Genomic DNA, 18971 nt, shown 5'->3' with positions numbered 1-18971 from the left:
ACTAGAAGTTTATTTTACCATTAAAAAAAATAGTCTATATTCAGACTGTAGTCAGCTGATTCTGATTTCATTTCCAGGAATCAATCTTTTCTTCTCTCATAATAACCAATTTCATTTCTTCTTTGTGTGTGGTTTTGTTTTGCTTTGGGTAGTTACCTTCAAATTCTTCTGGAAAAAAATCATCAAAAGAGACACGCAGACAGATAAATATTCTAAATCATCTTAATAGCCTTTGTTCTCTTTCATTTCTCAAACGTGAGTTATGTTTTTCAGCATATCTTCTAGAATCCCCTTTTTTTCCATCTGTGTTCTGAAGTCACTAAACATCTAACTAAGTTATGATTTGAATAAATACCTCTTTATTTCTCACACATTGTCTCTTCTTTGCTCTATTCAACACATTATTGGCATGGAGGTAACAATTATCTTCATGGTGGTCTTTTTATAAAGACTTGAAAACATTGCTGTATGTGATGGCCAAATATGTGGAAAGATGGATCTTGTTTCTGTGGAGCACATAGTGAAACCAGCGATGATGGATTCTTCTAAGCCATCTTTCCATTTCACTAGAATTTTATTTTGTCTTCTCCCTTATTGTGGTGACTTCATTAAGGGTGTTAAGGATTTTTTTGCAATAACATTGCAATATATCAGTCTTCGTACACTTAAATGCCCAACGGTTAAGTTAAAATTCACCAAATGACTAAAACTATGATTGTCTCAACACCATCTCCATTGTGTGGAAGGAGGGATGCCACTGAAAAGGACTAAAAGCCATTTATGCTTTTCTCTAAGTAAGTACGAAGCATATACACACTACCTACAAAGTCATTTGTTTTGCATGGTGGGAATATCAACTAGTAATGAAAATAGGACTTGGACGCACTTGAACTGAGCTTTTAAAAGATACTGGGGATTCTGAAAGACCCAAGGAGGGTGGAATTATATGCCTGGCATGGGAGAAAATCTTTGGAACATCTTGGAGATAGAAGATGGAATAAGATTTTTTCTTTTTTAATTATTATTTTATTTGTTTTCAGTATTCTACAATCACTTCCATATATCTTAGATTTTTTTCCGTCCCTTCCCCCCCTTCCTCCTATCTGCACCTGCCGTCCATGAGAAATCGTACAATTTCATATGGGTTCTATACATACATTCCTACTCAATTCATTTTCACCTTATTTATGTTCCATAGAAGAATTTAAATGAATGGGAGAAATCATCAAACAAAAGAAAACATTATACAAAAGAAAATGTTCTGCTTCATTCTGTGATCCAGTTCCATAGTTCTTTCTCGGGGTGTGAAAGGCGTTTTACCTTAAGAGACCATTCTGAATTTTTTAAGTCCTTGCATTGCAATGAAGGACTACGTCTCCTAGAAAAATTTCTCAGACACTGTGGTTGTTGCTGTGTGAAAAGGACTGATGGTTCTGCTCCTTTCACTCAGCATCATTTCATACAAGTTTTTCCAGGTCTCTCAAAGTCTTCCTCTTCATCATTTCTTATAGTACATTAACATTCCATTACAGTTAAATACCGCAGCTTATTAAGCTATTCCCCAATTGATGGTCATCGCCTTGATTTCCAGTTTTTGGCCACCACAAAGAGAGCTGCTATAAATATTTTTCTCCATGGAGACATACATGTGTTTGTTCTTCATCCCCAAAGAAGACCTTCCCATCAGATAATTGATGACATGGCTTGCACTTGAATTTGTTCTGAGTGAGGGAGGGCTGTGCAACGTCAATAGAATCACTTCGTCCCCAGAGCCATCTGAATCTAGTGAACTGATATTCCTCAGGAAGCCTAGAGATGACCCGAGATGTAATGGGAGACCTTAGCATTTTTAGGCCAATGCCTATACAGGTACTCCCTTAGGGGGACACATGCTCATTCACTGAATAGGCCTCTTTAAGAAGTAGTCAGAGTATGGACCCTCCTGCCTTCCGAGTGATTATTGAGAGTCCAAAAACTAAGCCCCAAAGTACACCCTCACCTCAGAGCGTAGATACTCTTTTCAGGGCTGAAGGGCAAGACTATTGTGACTCTGTGCCTCGTTAGAAATTAGCAAAACATGTCTGACGCCCATTAATGGATGGGGAGGTCTTGAATTCTTCCCCCATGATCCATTAACCTTACATTAACCTTACGTTCAGCCCAAAGGGCATTCTTGACCCTTGTGTAGGCAACAGACATTATCATTTCTTAAGTAAATACCAAATAATTCCCACAAACCCATCTTGAACTTCACATTTGCACAACACAGAACAAAAAAACTAATAACGAGAGTGGCTATATGATTGGAAGCACAAAATTATAGAACATGAGAACTCCGCATACTCCACCCCAGGTCACACTCAATAGAAACAAAATGTCCAAATAATGGTGTATGTGTATGTTGTAAGATTGACCTCATATCTTTCTATACTATTCAAACTATTTCATTTCTCTTCTGAAAGGGAAACTATACCACTTTAATCTTTATCAACAGTGATTTCCCATTTCATCTTCTCTTCCTGTATCTATGAAGTGGTTTTAAGAATTGAAGTAATGAATGAGGAAACAATCTTTCCTTCCTTCTTTACAAGTTAAAGATGGAAGTAGAATTTATCTTAGCGTGGTTTCTAAAATCTGCACAACGACAAAGCATGTATTTTGAAACTCAAATGAAATCAGTGTCTGCCTGGATAAAGAAATAATTCGAATGTAACAGACAATGCAGGAGCTGCTTTCATTTAGTACTCTATGCCCTTCCTTGGCGATAGTGTATTGTATTTCATCATTTCCAGGAATTTTCTTTTCTCTTAAGGACTACTTAGGGATCATTTTGTCCTTAGACTGAAACTTAATGAAAACAATTTTAATGTTTGAAATTAAGTATTTTAAAGGATAGGATATGAAATTCATTTTATTTTTAAAGAAAAATGTTATATTGATCCAATGGAAATAAAGAGGGCACAATTTGCTTAACATAGAGAAAATTGTATTCCCAACCTGAGACATGAGTACTGTACTCAAAATGTTCATGTCTCTTTGCATTTAATAGTGAGAAATTCTTGATTGTGTTCGTAATAGTATTAATTTATTAGGTCAATAGCTTTTCTGTTGAATGACTAAAGTCAAATATACTGAGGTCTTAATTTTATTAGTCATTTCTTTGGATGTATGCATTCTTTATAAGGTTTTTTGAGTTCTGTGTATTATCTTGACTTCCTTTTTCCTCATTTACCTCACTGTTCTGACTTGTGTTTTCATTTGACTTCAGATGCGACAGGAGTTGGAAGAAAATACAACTAGGGAACTTAGTGAAAGTATGTCCTAACTGCTCACAAATAAAATGTTATATTTAGATACTATACCTGATTTTGAAATATGGTGGAAAACTTCCACAGAGGTGCTGTTTCATTTCCACATCCCTCTTCTTCATCACTTTGAAGCAACCAGGGATTCTTCTCTGCAGGTGAAGTGCAAGATTTAGCAGCTTCTTTCCAATAAGCTAGAAAGGTGGCACAAGCCCTCTTGTGTCTGTTTCCAGAAGAGAAGCCTGGGCAATTACAGAGAGACTCAGATGCCGAAGCCTGGTCAGCAAGTTATTAACATTTGGACACCATATCCCATGAAACAGAACGAAGAATAGTGCTGAGTTCTGGGTAGCACCTTCTGATCTTCAAATGAGAAATGAGTCACATTGGGCGAATGTCATCAAGATGATAGAGGATCAAGGACTGTCTGGATTAGAAAGCTATTGAAGTCATATTCAATCCTGAGATTCTATTATTCTGTTTAATCCTGTGATTCTACGATGATTTGATGAGGGTGAGGAGAGAGGGGGCAAACGGTTCTAAGAATGCCAGGATTGAAAAACCGTTTACAAATATCAATATAATTGTTAGTATCTCAATTGATACTCTTTGTCCCATGACCAACAGTACTGAAAATCAAAGCAAAATTTTTACTGACGCCCTGGTTATCAGTCTAACCAAAAGATACAAAGAAGTTGCCGCTAACTGCTATTGTGGTTCTCATTTTCTTGAAATAGGCAAATCAAATTATTGGCAAGATTGATTGTGTGATGAACTCAAAAGCAAACATCAGCATACTTAAGTAGGAAGTAAAGTTCAACATGAGCATAAGTAAAGAGGCTTCCATGAACATCATCATAATTGTTACTTATATAGTGGTTTCTCCAGCAAAAATTTAAAAGCAAGATCATAGTAACAATTTGGTGAAATCAAATCAACACACATCTTAAGTGTAATAAAAAGATTGACTTTATTATAGCACTTGAAACATTGAAAGCATTGTGTTTGTACTTGAAGACACCTTGTATGGTAGATGACTTCCCCGAGAGCTTGAGTTCAACTCATCCCTATGATAAGATACATGCTGCCTATGACACCATGACCAACTTCCTTTACTTTAAAGGGCTCAGGACACTTTTAGGCTAAGTTGGACCAGTGACAATATTCATGCTTCTCACACACAGAATTCTTCACATAATGAATCTTTTAACCCAAGTAAAATTAAAGCATTACACACATAGATATATGTGGTATGTGTATGCATAAACTCATATATACGTACTATATATATAAGGTCAATTGATTTTCCTTCTTTCCTTTCCCAGCAGCTACTGAAAAACTTTGATTACAAACCTTGACGGACTTCTCCAGTACACAAGAGACTAAAAAATCCTTCAGAATATCAAAGATGAATCAGCATCCAGAAATACGCTTAGTTTAAAGGAAGAAATAATGTTTATTTGTCAAATGAACTATGTTTAACAATGTTTACTGCTTTTCCATTGAATATACAAATGTGAAAAAAATCTTGACTTAGAAAATATGTTGTGTCATGTTTTAATATGCACCATGTGTATATGTATGAAAATATGTTTGTACAATCCTTTATTAAAAACGTTTATTTCACTATATTTTTAACAGTGTCCCTCAAATTATTAGTCGTTGCAGGTATTCTAGAGACCACTCAATTGGCTAGAACAATTTAATTTTCTATTGTTGAACGTTATAATGTAGTTTCTATTTAAGAAATAATAGATAAGACAGGTTTACTTCTTATTGAGATACAATTGCTAAATTAATTGTCATTTTTAATTACAAAAGAAGACAAGTTTACTTTCAGATGTATTTTTCCTTCAATTTTGTATACTGGAGAACACTGGTGCGACATATGTGAGTTCCTGCTGCTGATTGCTAACATCTTAGTACATCAACGGAGAGTTAAATTCGTGTTGTTTTGATAATCATCTCTCTAACCAAGAATGATTTAGGGCATTTTTCCTGGCACCATACATAACGTTAATTTCTTCCTTTGAAAAGTACCTGTTCATTTCGTTTGACCATTTATCAGTTGGGGAAGGCCTTGTATTCTTCTCAACTTGAATCAGTTTTCTATATATTTTAGAAATGAGGTCTTTGTCCAGGCAATATTCGTAAAAATTCCCAGCTTTTTGCTTCCTTCCTAATTTGGGCGCATTGGCTATTTTTGTGCAAAACTTTTTAAATTTAGTGTAATCAGCGTTATGCATTTTGCATTTCATAATATTCTCTACCTCTTATTTGGTCATAAATGTCTCCATTCTCCTTCAATTGACAAAAAATCTATTCCTTGCTCCCTGATATTTTTATATAGTATCAGCCTTTATAGCTTGATCGTGAACCATTTGGACTTTTTTTTCGGGCATATGGCCCAGTTTCTGCCACGCTATTTTCCAGTTTTCCCAGCAGGTTTGCCAAACAGTGAGTTTGTATCCCAGAAGCTGGAATCCTTGGGTTTCTCAAACAATAGGATCCTATAAGCATTTATTAATGTCTCTTGTGTACCTAACCTATGCCTAACCAACTATTTCTTAGCCAGTACCAAGTGGTTTGGATGATTGCTGCTTTTTAATAGAATCTGAGGGGGCTGTTGTGCAAGATGGGAGAAGAAGAGTGTGTACTCACCTATGCTGTACCAGAAATTCCTTCAGATGTATCTGAAAGGAGAATCTGAATAAATTTGACTTTTCACCACCTCCTCCTGCAGGCTTCCCTTCCTTCTTTTGACCCCACTCACTTTTACTCTCCTTTACCCTTACTGCTTCTTCCCTCCCTTTTATCTTCCCTCCCGTTTCTTCCCCCTTCCCTTCCTACTGCCTCTGGAGCTAGTTAGGATGATCTACTTCAGGTTATTGTTCCCTCCTTGAAACAAATCAGATGAGAGTACCTCTCAAACAATGCTCATCACCCTCCCCTCTTTCCCTCTACTATACTTTTGTAGTTCTTACTGTGATGTAATTTACCATTTTCTCCTTCCTCCTTTTCACATCTCCTCTTAGAATCCCTTGGGCATACTTCAATCATATTATTAACATGACATCATTTACTTTATGCCCGTTCCCTCTGCGTATATCCCTTTGATATTTCATAATAGATGCACAATTATCAAGATTAACAGATATCATCTTCCCTCATAGGGAGGTAAACAGTTTGCCCAAATTGAGTAACAAGTTTTTTGTTCCCCCCTTCCTCCCCCTTTACCTTTTTATGCTTCTCTTGAGACCTGTATTTGAATATCAAATTGTCTATTACTTTAGGGTGTTTTTGTCAGGAAGGTCTGGAAATCCTTCACTTCGTTGAATGGTGGTCTCTTTTCCTGAAATGTTATGCTGAACTGTGCTGGGTAGTTGATCCTTGGTTGTAATCCCTGATTCTTTGCTTTAGGGAATATTGGGCTCCAATTCCTTCGATCTTTTATTGTAGAAGCTGCAGGGTCCTGTGTGATCCCGATTGTAGCTCCTCCATATTTGAATTGTTTCTTTCTGGCTGCCTGTAGTATTTTCTCCTTCGCTTGATAGTTGTGGAATATGGCCACGATATTTCTTGGGGTTTTGAGTTTGGGATCCCTTTCGGGAAGGGAACGGTGGATTCTTTCGATGACTATTTTGACCTCTGGATCTAGCACTTCTGGGCAGTTTTCCTTGATGATTTCTTGGAAGATACTGTCCAAGCTCTTTTTTTCATCATGGCTCTCTGGCAGGCCAAGAATTCTTAAATTGTCTCTCCTGGATCTATTTTCCAGGTCAGTTGTTTTTCTGGGTAGATATTTTACATTTTCTTCTATCTTTTCATTCTTTAGATTTTGGTGACTGATTCTTGCTGTCTCATTGAGTCATTAGTTTCTACTGGCCCAATTGTAATGTTTATCGAATTGTTTTGTTCAGTTAACTTTGGCATCTCCTTTTCCATCTGTGTAATTTTTCCTTTGAAGGAGTTATTTTCTCCAGTTAATTTTTGTGCTTCTTTTTCCATTTGCCCAATTTTCCCAGTTTGATTTTGCTCTTCCTTTTCCATTTGACTAACTTTTCCTTTTAGGGAGTTATTTTCTCCAGTTAATTTTGTATTCCTTTTCCATTTTTTCAATTTTCCTTTTCAAGGAGATGTTCTTATCAGTGAATTCTTTTTTTATCATTTTAAAATCATTGGCCAGTTTTCTTCTATTTCTTTCTTCAGGTGTTCCAGGAGAGTTGTTTGTGCATGCGAGTTGTTTATAGATCATTCTGAAGTGTCAGAAGGAAGTACAGCCCCAGTATTGACCTCTTTGATATTTGTGTTTTGGTCCTTATTCCCATAGAAAGATTGTATGATTTTTGCCCTTCTCCTTTTCCTTGTTCATGATATTGATTGTGTGTTGTGGCTTCTAGTTCTTTCAGTTAGAAGCTGCACAACTTGGTGTTGAGCTGACTTGTGAAAAAGCTAAGAGCAAGTTTTTGCTTTGTGTATCCCAGATCAGCCCTGAGGTTAGCTCCTTAAGTGTGGGGGAGGTGTGGTCTGGTCACAGAAGGTCTCCTCAGCTGCACTGAGGCAAAGGCAAGCTCAAGGGATGGTGATCACAGCTGCCGTATTGTCTTCCCGTTTTCCCCTGGAGTGCTAAGTCACTCCTAGATGCTAATCTGAGTTCCTACCCCTTCTGGGGCCCTTCTGACAGTGCTGAGGCTCGCCTGGGTCCCAGTGAGAATTTTCTCTGCCCTGGGTCCTCTGACCTCCTGGTTTGCCTCTGCCACAGTAGGAGAAATCCCCTTCAGCTACGTTCCTAGCCTCAGGTGTTATGAGACTATTTGCACCCTTTGCTGTTCCCACTGCTTCAGGATTTTTCTGGGGAAATATTTTATGGTTCTTTCACAGTCGTCAGGGTGGGAGGAGAAAGCATTTTCTGGCCACTCTGCCATCCTGGCTCCCAGGAGTTCAAGTAGGTGACTTAACCTTGTTTGATCTGAGGGCTGAAAGTCTCAGGAGCTGCTTTGCTGATATCTGGCACTCAGTAGCTCTCACTGGCTTGGCTTCACTGGTCTCCTAAACATGGCTGCAGCTCAGCCCGTTCTGCCTGCTGCTATCAGGTTTCCCGGGGGCCTTCCACTCCACTGTGCTGGCCACCCTGCACTGTGCCCTGTGGGTTCACCCCCGCAGAGCGGATCCTTCCTGTGTACTTTCCAGTCTGTCCTGGGCTCCAAATCTGCCACAGTCTGTCTCCCACTGGATTCCGCACCTCCAAAATTTGGCCAGATTCTCCTTTCAAAGGTATTGAAAGGAGTTTTTCCAAGAGCTTAGGTGAGTCATTCCTTTCACTCTACTATCTTGGCTCTGCTGCCCTGTTACTATTATCCTGAACCAATTTGAGAGTGGCAGAATCCACTGTGAGATAGAGTGTGGCAGATTTCCAACGCAGGACAGTCTGGAAGTTCGACCGGAAGAATCTCTAACATGGGGCTGGGGGAGCGCAGAGTGCACATGCTGCACCAGCAAAGAACACACCATAGTGGAGCACCTGGGTGGACTGAAACTGAAGAAGCTATGCGAATGCTCCAACATATCAGCCCAGAAAAGGAGTCCAGTGTAAGTGAGGGAGAGAGATGTACAGAATCCTTGGTAACAGCAGCAGTCACTCCTGTGACTCTCAGTCCACAGATTCAAAGTCTATAAGTTACCTACTTGAACTTCTAGGAGCCAAGATGGAGGAGTGATTGTTAAATGCTCTACCCTTCCCCTTGCTGACCTTTGAAAAACCCTTAAGATAATTCCCTAGGACAAATCCTGGAACAGTGGGATCAGCCAAAGTGGAAAACAGTCTCTTAGCCTGTGAGGTTCCTCTTGCTGAGGCTGAAGGGGACCAGTACTGTAGGTGTTCTGGAACTAACCTGGAAAATATATCCAGGAGAGAAAATGCAAGAATTCTTGGTCTAACAGAAAGCCATGGTGCAAAAAAAGGACCTGGACAATATCTTCTAAGAAATCATGAAGGACCTCAGTGAACAAGGAAGAAATGTGGAACCCCAGTGGGTTGGAGTCCACAAACCAACACCAGGAATCCATACATGCCTCAGCACCCCAGGGGAATATGGAAGACAGTAGTGCAGACACCTTCACCAACCACCGAGTGTTCCTATGCTCTAGTTCAACAGAGGAGATCTTCTGTGGCCAGACCACTCCTCCCACACACTTAAGGCAGCTACCTCTCTGGTAACTCCTGGGAAATCTGGAAAGATTTCACCTGGCCTGTGTTTTCTCACAACAGCCACCTCAGGGTCAGGTAAGCTGCAGCTTTTATTCATTCATTCATTCATTCATTCATTGATTTCAAATGTTTATTTATTTTTAGTTTTCAACATTTATTTCCACAAAATTTTGAGTTCCCAATTTACTCCCCATGTCTCCCCAACCCCACCCCAAAACACTGAACATCCTCATTACCCCTTCACTCAATATACCCTCCCTTCTATCATACCCCTACATTCCCTTGTCCCTGTCCTCTCCCTTGTCTTGTAGGGCAAGATAAATTTCTGTACTCCATTATCTTCCCTTTATGTCCTTTTTCCCAGTTGTATGCAAAAACAATTCTGCAAAATACGTTCCTCAAACTTTGAGTTCCTACTTCTCTACCTTCTCCCACTGAAAGCTACAGTATTCACTGTAATATATCTGGGATTCTACCTGTCAGAAGAAAACCAGGGACTATATGAACACAATGACAAAACATTTTTTGCACAAATGAAGTCAGATCTCAGTGGGTATTAAAGCATCAGTTGCTCATGCATGAATAGGCTGAGTCAATATAATAAAATGACAATTCAACTGAAATTACATTATTTCTTCAGTGTAATACCTATCAAACTACCAGATAACTATTTTCGAGAGGTAGAAAAGATAGAGATAGAATCACAATTCATCTGGAAGAAGAAAAGGTCCAGAAAATCAAGTGACCTAATTAAAAAAAATGCAAGAGGAGTCTGGTAGTACTTCCAGATCTCAAATTGTATTACAAAGCAGCATTCATCAAAACCATTTGCTGCTGGCTAAGACAGAGAGGAGTAGACCCGACCAGGGTAATAATATAGGTACACAAGACACAATAGACAATGAATGTACCAATCTACTGTTTGAGAAAGCCAAAGATTCCAGCTTCTGGGAAAAGAACCCACTGTTCGACAAAAATTGCTGGCGAAACTGTATAGCAGTGTGGTAGAAACTGGACATAGATCAAAGCCTGACAATAATACATTATATATATACATATATATATTTATATATATATATATTATATATATATATATATATATTATATATATATATATATATATATTATATATATATATATATATAATATATATATATATATTTTATATCGTTTGAATCTCAGTCCCCAAGTTCTGGCTTGGCAGAACAGGAGGCAAGATGGTTGTGGAGAGCTAACTCAGAAGTCAAGTAACTAGCTGGGAAAATGCCAAACAAGGGGAAAAAATAAGACCATAGAAGGTTACTTTCTTGAGGAAGAGGTGTCTCTTTCCATCCTTTCAGATGAGGAAGAGCAAGGCATACTGTCAGAGGAAGTCAAGGCCCCTGCCTCCAAACATAACTTAAATTGGGCTCAGGCAATAGAAGACCTTAAAAAACAAGTTATCAGCTTACGAAGGAGAACAAAAAAAATGCTCAAGAAAATAGAAACTGTAAAAAGAAGCTAACTCAATTGGTAAAAGAGGTTCAAAAAGTCAACGAGAAGAAGGAGGTTTTAAAAAGCAGAATTATCCAAAGGGTTCAAAAGCGCACTGAACAAAATAAGTCATTGAAAGAGAGAATTAAGTTCAGGGAAACGAATGACTATGAGTTAAATCAAGCAGTTAGTAAACAAAACCAAAACTTAAAAAAATAGAAGATAATGTGAAACAACTCATTGGAAAAACAACTGACCTTGAAAATAGATCTGGGAGAAATAAAACTAAAATTATAGGACTACCTGAAAGCCATAACCAAATAAAAAGCCTAGATATTATCTTCCATGAAACTATCAAGGAAAACTGCCCTGACGTTCTAGAATCAGAGGGCAAAATAATATTGAAAGAATCCACCCATCACCTCCTGAAAGAAACCGGAACAGAGAAACTCCTAGGAATACTGTGGTGAAATTTCAGAGTTTCCAGATCAAGGAGAAAATACTGGTAGCAGCGAGAAAGAAACAATTTGAGTACTGTGGAAATACAATCAGGATAACACAGGATCTAGCAGCTTCAACATTAAGGGATTGAAGGGCTTGGAATGTGGTATTTCAGAAGTCAAAGGAACTGGAATTGAAACCAAGAATCACCTACCCAGCAAATCTGAGTATAATACTTCAAGGGAAAAAATGGTCATTCCATTATATATATATATATGTACACATACATACAGATATATGTATGTATGTATGTATGTATGTATATATATATACGACTTTCAATCATTCTTGTTGAAGAAAAGACCAAATGTGTATAGAAAAATTTGACTTCCCAAGACAAGAATCAAAAGAAGCATGTAAAGGTAAACAGGAAGGAAAAATCTTAAAAGACTCTCTAAAGCAGAACCGTTTACATTACTACATGGAAAGAAAATATTTTTAACTCTTGAATCATTTCTCAGTATTTGGATAGATGGAGAGATTGTATACACACACACACACACACACAGACACACACACATACACATAGATAGATAGAGAGTACCAGGTGTGTTATATCAGAAGAGATGATATCCACACAAAAAAATAAAGCAAAATAAAAAATTAAGGGGTGAAGGAGGAAAATTCCGGGAAGAGAAAAGGAGAAATGGAATGGGGCAGGCTATAACTCATAAAAGAGATAAGAAAAATCTTACTCAACGGAGGAGATAAGGGAGAAGGGGAGGGGGGGAATAAAGCTACTCTCTCCACATGTGGTTGAAGGAGGGAATAACATGCTCACTAAATTTGATATGAAAATTTATATCACACCACAGGAAAGAAGTAGAAGAGGTGACAAGTGGGGTGAGGGGATTGTTATAAGGGAGGGCAAATGGGAGAAAGGAGTCGCTAGAAATAAAGACTTTCAAGAAGGGACAAGGTCAATTGTAGGGGAAAAAATAAGGGAGAATAGAATAGCATAGAGGGCAGTATAATTAGTACTACACAGCATGATCATTATGGAAGTCTTTTGCAAAAGAACATATATTTAATATGTATTGAATTTCTTCCATTCTCAGTGGGGCTGAGGAGGGAGGGGGGAGGGAGAGAAGCTGGAATTCAAAGTATTAGAAACGAATGTTGAGAATTTTTATTGCATATAATCGGGAAATAAGAACTATCGGGAATGGGGTATAGAAATTTATCTTGCCCTACAATAAAAGAAAGAAGATGAGGATAAGGGAAGGGTGGGGTGTGATGGAAGGGAGGGTACATTGAGGGAAGGAGTAATCAGAATGCAAGGTTTTAGGAAGTGGGGGGAGGGGAGTGATGAGGAGAAAAATTGGCCATGTTACAAAGTGAGGTAAAAGCAATTAGTATCAAAACAATTGACTGAATTAATTACTGAGAATAAATCAGTGACATCTTTAGTTTGGGGAAAAGAATTTCAGTCTAAATTTCCTAGAGGAAGGTAACCTGGGGTAGAATTTGGCATTGATGGAAAAAATAAGGTTTTAATGGTAAATTTGATTTTATGATTGCTATTTAATCAGGAATTAGAACATGTATAGAAAGGCATGTAAGCCACTTAAGACTTGCCTTAAAAGATGTTCACTAGCCAAAGTGAAAATTATAATCATATTTGAAACCTGGTTATTGGAACTTGCCATTTTTTTAGATGCTATGGGATTATTAAGTGACTGTTCTTCTGAGTCTAACTCCAGGTATGGGGAGCAAGAAAGGCGGTCTGAGCCTTCTGCCCATGGTGTCAGTAAGCTGGTGAGATGCTGGTATGAACTGCAAAAGGTGATCTCATGGGAAGGGCGGGAGATCGGCTGTTCAGCCTGGGCTGAGGTAGGATTCTCCTGACTCAATTTCCCCACTGACACCTGACAGACCTTAAGCCTGACTGAATGCAAGTAGATAATCTAATCCTGCCTGGAACTGACACGGAGTTGGGGAGATATTGTATCCCTGCAATGTTCCTACTCTTGGTGGCAATTTCCTGTAGTGAAAAGGTTTGCAAGTTTAATACCAGATCTATTCAATTATAGGTTATTGGTAGGGTAGCATCCGAAGTTAAGTCTAAAATTAAGCTATTAGGCATAGGACTTTAGACCAACAACAAGCAATAAGTTAAGGTCCTTTAATTCTTAGCAATGCTGTGGAGACAATTAGGTCAAGAACTTGTGAAGTTAGCAACTTGAATATTATTTGTGTCTCGGTTAATGTTTAAAACAAATTCTTTTGTGGTCCATATTGTAAATGCTTATAAAGAAGTATCACCTGACCAAAAGTTTAAATTGTTTTATCTATTATAACATGTGTTAAAAAATTTAAAATTAAAAAAAAATAACACCATGCTCACAGTAAGGGAAGTCCTTGAATGATTCGCAATCCCTATTGCACAAGTACAAATATGAAATGCAAAAAGAGTTTTAGCAAATGAATTTTAAATGACCATATTCAAGGGACTCATGGAAAGCTCCATGAAGGTGGTAACAAATGAACGGAACTTTGAAGTAGAAGCACATTTTAAACAGCTAAAGGTGGTAACAGAAATTTTTAGTATTTAACGAGTAGGTATGAAGACATCTAGATGATAATCCAAAGCCAAATCCTTGGAAGAGGAAGCGATTATTAGCGAGGATCATGCAAGGAAATTGTGTTGCCTATGAAAACAATGAATCTTCCTTTCACTTATATACATAATTCAGTCCTCAGTATCACGTCCATAACCAAATAAATTAATAAACCAAGGTAAATATCTATATGGTAACTTTGTATGCATCTAAATGATAATTAAAAATTTAGTGAATAACTTGTATTTGGAATGAAATAATTGCGGAAATTGAATAGCTGAGTGTTTTTATTTTTTATTTGTACTGAAATCATTGACTATTAATTTCATTTTATGCTTTTTTGTTACCTTGTACATGCAATATCTTATTCTTACCTTTCCTTAATTTTTGATTTTTTCAAAGATTAACATTTCCTTGAGAACAAAAGGTCATTTTGATTACCCTACCCAGTACCACCTTGATTTTGATGTTTCCCGACTATAAATAATAGGATTCATGAATGGAGGCAGTATTGTATAGGTCACTGATATCAGAAGATTCTGAACTGGGGAAGTGTCTGATATTGGACCCAAGACTGTGACCATGCCAGCAAGAAGGAATAAGAAGAGGATAACCACTTGTGGTGAACAAGTAGATAAAGCTTTGCAAGGTCCTTTCACAGAAGGCATTCTACGTACAGTAGAGAAGACATAAATATAGGATATAATTACAAAACCAAAGCAGAATAGAAATAAACTAGAACTGGTGGCAAGAAGAACGTACTCAGTAACATGAACCTCAGAAGATGAGACCTTCAAATACGAGGGACATCATAAAAACAAAACTGATGGATCATATTGGATCCTGAGAAAGTCAAACGGAACATTTTCCCAGTATGCAGAGCTGAATAGAGGAGCCCACTGAGAAATGAACCAATTGCCACCCAAAGACAGAACAATAGGCTCATGGTGACTTCATAGTGTAAAGTGTGGCAGATGGCCACAAAGTGGTCATAGGATATAGCCACAAGGAAACCATATGCTGCTGCAACAAAAAAGATAAAGAAGAAAATTTGGGCAGCACAGTCATAGAGAGAAATACACCGATTGCCTGTCAAAGATTTTACAATGAATTTGGGAAGAGTGGCTGAGATGCAGCCAACATCCAAGAAGGATAAGTTACTCAGAAAAGAATGCATTAGGGAATGAAGGTGTGAGTCACTGACAATGGCAGCAATAGTGAGGAGATTTCCCATCAGAGATGAAATATATATCATCAGGAAAAGAAGAACATGTAAGACTTGCAGCTCTCTGATGCTGGAAAACTCAGTAAGGAAGAATTCCATGATGATTGTGCAATTGCTCGTGACTTCTGGGGTCCTAAAATTCATTAAATTCCTGGGGAGCTAGAAAAAATATGAGTAAAGGATACCAAATTCTAAAGTAGAGCACAGAAGCACTTTACTACATAGAAAGGCTATGAACATAAATCTATTTTTACCAGGCTAGAGAGGCAATCAGAACATTGTAAAAAGCTATAATTTGACTTACTATTCTACTGCAACCACATTCAATCCAAAAAATTTTAAATATTTACCACACTGTACAAATTGTGGCTCACTGAATTGTTCAACAGGACCTGCACTCCTGACTTGCCACCCCCCACACACCCAAACCCACACACAGACACATAGACACACATCCATACACACACAAACACACACCACTACAATCCCCAGACTGATCTTCTTTTGCAAGATACCATCATATCCCAATACAAAATTTTTCTATATACATGCATAAAGATAGATATTAGAGAGATGTATAACTAGGACATCTGCTGAATATTTTATATTCCCAGATATACTATGCTAGCTAAAATTTAAATTTTCACTGAGATTATTATGGATCCTGACACTAGCTACTCCAAGTGTCAGGAATCTGCTGCCTTGAGGGCACATGAAGCCTTCAAGGTCCTTCGGTGCCGCCTTTTCACTGAGTCAAAGTTGTCTACAGCAAGTTCTTTGATTAAGGGGATTCTTCTGTGAATTTTGGATTCAGTTAAAGGGCTGCAGTTAATGACCTTGAGGGTCATATATGACCTTGAGAGCACAAGTTCCCCATCCATACTATTGAATGGTCAGAAGCTCTGTAATACACAACAGAAAAATTGCCGAGTTTCTGAGGGAAGTGAATTTCTGACTATTCGAAGGGATCTATAAAATTAAATGACTGGATTATAAACACAGAGCCACATGGAATTTTAGAGGGGATATACCCAGTTTCCTTAATTACAGAGGGCCCCCAGAGAAGCACAGGAGCATCTTGGGTTGGCACAGCTAGTGTGAGGCAAAGAAGGTTTGTTTTATCAGATCTTCAGATTCCAAATATAGAACTCTTTCCTTTGGATTTACTCAAAGGCATGGCGATAATTGGTTGTTATAAATCCTTTAAACTTTTCCTCGAGAATAATGAGACTAGGAGATACTGTCTTCAAGCAAAACATCCATAAATTTTTGTAAAATTCTTTAAAGAATCAATTTCTTATAAATTTTTGTTAGTTTTTGTAGCTGATTAAAAGTGTTTTTGATCATATCTTTCATTTTCCTCTACTGTCCACTGATAATCTCTAAGGATGTGCAGTAAAGAATTTTGCATCCAGTAAATTGCACATCTTGCTTCTTCAAATTTATGTTCAGGACCCTGACAGTATTAATTTAATTAATAAATTCTGATGCATTCATTTCTCTAAGGAAAAATAATCAAGACCTATAAATTAAGATATACTACTAGGACAGTCTTTTCCTGTGTTTTCTTAATAACATGTTATTTAGTTTATGTTTCCCTATTTGTGAAGTATGTAATTTTTGGTGACTTGAGATATGAGTCAAAGAGTCAAAAAGTCCAAGGCATTCAAAGGAATCAGTACATCTTATTTTCCTTTGTCATTTAGCTTGAAATCATCTTCTTTTTAAAGTGTACAGGTATACATATACATATACATACACACATTCACACACACACAAATATATATATATATATATACATATATATGTTAGTAGATTGCTTTTTGTTAAAAGCATATTATGGAAGATGGTGGAGTAGAAAGACGCACATACACATAGCACCAAACCCACAAGCCATAGAACATCTGTATAAAGTAACTCACGGCAAATTCTGGAGCAGCAGAGGCCACAGAACAGTGGAGCGAAGGAGATTTCTGTTCCAGAGGGACCTGCAAACCTCTCGCAAAAGGTCTGTCGCGCTGCGGACGTGGAGCCAAGCACAGCCCTGCCGTGGCCACGGCACTGAGAGGAGCAGATCCGAGTGGGCCTCAGGGACAGGATCTCCAGCAGCTGCGCGGGTCCCTCCACCCACAGGTGACAGGGGTCGGTGAGAAGGTCTCTTTGGTGGGTCGAGAGGGGAGTGGGGTGCCCCCATAACTCAGGCCCCCTCGGGAGGCAACAGCGGAGGTGGGAGCAGACCTGGGCTCCCCAAGCAGGCAGGAACCCAGATCCATTGTTGAAGGTCTCTGCATAAACCCCTTGAGGGAACTGAGCCCGTGAGGTGGTCCTGCCCCCACCCAGGCAGCTGAACTTGATATCACACTGAATAGCAGCCCTGCCCCTGCCCAAAGCCCTGAGGCGTGGAAGCAGCATTTGAGTCTCAGACCCCAAGCACTGGATGGGAGGATCCGGAGGTGAGGTGGGTATGAGAAGAATATTCAGAAGTCAAGTCACTGGCTCAGAAAATGCCCAGAAAAGGGAAGAAAACCAAGACTATAGAGGGTTACTTTCTTGGTGAACAGGTTTCTCCTCCCCTCCTTTCTGATGAGGAAGAGCGGTGCTCACCATCAGGGAAAGACACGGAAGTCAGTGCTTCTGTATCCCAGCCCACTCAATGGGATCAGACCATGGAAAAGCTCAAAAAGAGCTCAGAAAATTTTGAAAATTATGTTAGCGGACTGGAGGAAAAACTGGAAAGAGTAACCAAAGACATGTAAGCAAAGTATGAACAGCAGATCAGCACCCTGCTAAAGGAGACCCAAAAAAATGCTGAAGAAAATAACACCCTGAAAAATAGGCTAACTCAATTGGCAAAGGAGGTTCAAGAAGCCAATGAGGAGAAGAATGCTTTCAAAAGCAGAATTAGCCAAATGGAAAAGGAGATTCAAAAGCTCACTGAAGAAAATAGTTCTTTCAAAATTAGAATGGAACAGATGGAGGCTAATGACTTTATGAGAAACCAAGAAATCACAAAACAAAACCAAAAGAATGAAAAAATGGAAGATAATGTGAACTATCTCATTGTAAAAACAACTGACCTGGAGAATAGATCCAGGAGAGACAATTTAAAAATTATGGCCCTACCTGAAAGCCATGATCAAAAAAAGAGCTTAGACATCATCTTTCATGAAATTATCAAGGAAAAGTGCCCTGAGATTCTAGAACCAGAGGGCAAAATAAGTATTCAAGGAATCCACAGAACACCAGAATTCCCAGGTGAAATAGAAAATATTGCAAGCAGCTAGAAAGAAACAATTCAAGTATTGTGGAAATACAATCAGGATAACACAAGATCTAGCAGCTTCTACATTAAGGGATCAAAGGGCATGGAATAGGATATTTCAGAAGTCAAAGGAACTAGGACTAAAACCAAGAATCACCTACCCAGCAAAACTGAGTATAACACTTCAGGGGAAAAAATGGTCTTTCAATGAAATAGAGGACTTTCAAGCATTCTTGATGAAAAAACCAGAGCTGAAAAGAAAATTTGATTTTCAAACGCATGAATCAAGAGAAGCATGAAAAGGTGAACAGCAAAGAGAAGTCATAAGGGACTTATGAAAGTTGAACTGTTTACATTCCTACATGGAAAGACAATATTTGTAACTCTTGAAACTTTTCAGTATCTGGGTACTGGGTAGGATTACACACACACGCAC

This window comes from Notamacropus eugenii, chromosome 2 (genome assembly GCF_028372415.1).
Source record: "Notamacropus eugenii isolate mMacEug1 chromosome 2, mMacEug1.pri_v2, whole genome shotgun sequence".
NCBI classification, from domain to species: domain Eukaryota; kingdom Metazoa; phylum Chordata; class Mammalia; order Diprotodontia; family Macropodidae; genus Notamacropus; species Notamacropus eugenii.
Note: the sequence above shows the minus strand (reverse complement) of the source record.